This window comes from Eleginops maclovinus, chromosome 19, assembly GCF_036324505.1.
Source record: "Eleginops maclovinus isolate JMC-PN-2008 ecotype Puerto Natales chromosome 19, JC_Emac_rtc_rv5, whole genome shotgun sequence".
Lineage (NCBI taxonomy): Eukaryota > Metazoa > Chordata > Actinopteri > Perciformes > Eleginopidae > Eleginops > Eleginops maclovinus.
Window position 1 is genome coordinate 10,656,410 of NC_086367.1, and position 1,186 is coordinate 10,657,595.

The following is a 1,186-nucleotide window of genomic DNA, read 5'->3' on the forward strand; positions in this document are numbered from 1 at the left end:
TGCACCCTTGATTGCTGATTCAAAACGAGATGGCCGGCTCTCTTCTGTGTACGTGAGGTAGGTGAATGAATGCACAGTGCTCATTTAACATGTACAGTGTGATTTATATTATAAGTCAAACAAAATGTGGGCACGCCTTTTGAAGTAACTTCTAAGGTGATTCAAGATTTGGTGAAAGATGACAATTCAACTAGTTGGTCATTTTAGTCTAATTTACTTAACTTATTTACTTGTGTTCCTTTTTTTTTCTCATTTAAGCTAACTGCTGAATTTAAGAGGATTACAACCGTCAGTTTGCTGTCTAAATTCTTCTCTGAACTGGATGCTCAATCTTCAAACCTGATGAAGGTGTTCTCCAAGAAAGGCGGCGTTCAAGGAAGAAAGATTAAGATCATCATGGTACCAATCACCCAGGTATGATAATGAAAAAAAAAAGGTTTTTCCAATGTCCACTGACGTTACAATGGTAATTACCGTTTACTGGGACCCCATGCTTTTATTTGACATATTTCTGTGATTTAATGTCTTGCTTGGACATAAAACCAAAGCACCCAGGGATATTGTAAGTTCATATATCATAAATGTCAATCAAGTTTGTTATATTTGAAAAAAAGTTGAATTCAATGTTTTATGTTTGTGAAATCTTCTCTACCTGTTGATTTAATATGGCTTTTTGTTGTCTTTTTTTATTGTCCTACATCCTGAGACCAATGCCATTGATGTCAGAAGAGAGTGCATCATCAAAGCCCTGTGTGTGTACCTGAACGAAGAACCCGGGAACCTCGTGAAAGAATACATGGTATGTAATTTAATTTTAATCTCCAGTCCTTATTCTGACATCTCTAAACAAACCAGTTATGTACTTGCAATGCAATTAGAGAATCTTTCACACAAATTACTTAAGTTACAGCTGTATGTGTGTATTAAAAAGTAGGACTGGTATAACATGTTTACATACATATCTATTTCCCCCCTTTTTTTCTGTGAAGAACACAGATGTTGAAAGCACTGAAGCTGCAAGGAGGGAGACTACATTTGGAATCTTTGTCATTCGAAAAGAAGGTGCAGAGCCAGATGATGGACCTGAAGATGTCCGTATCATTCTGGAGGGTGTGCAAGTTCTGGACGAGTTGGAAAACGTACCACTTGCTGTGGTGATGTTGTTCGGTCTTGTGTACGCTCTCAA

The 1,186-nt window shown here is 37.3% G+C and overlaps 1 long non-coding RNA gene across 1 annotated transcript; it reads left to right on the plus strand.

Moving 5' to 3' along the window:
* The first annotated feature begins 269 nt into the window (after positions 1 to 269).
* Positions 270 to 1,186, plus strand: LOC134881231 (uncharacterized). Its single transcript, XR_010168025.1, has 3 exons — positions 270 to 414; positions 707 to 799; positions 990 to 1,186. It is a non-coding gene; the product is annotated as an uncharacterized LOC134881231 (long non-coding RNA).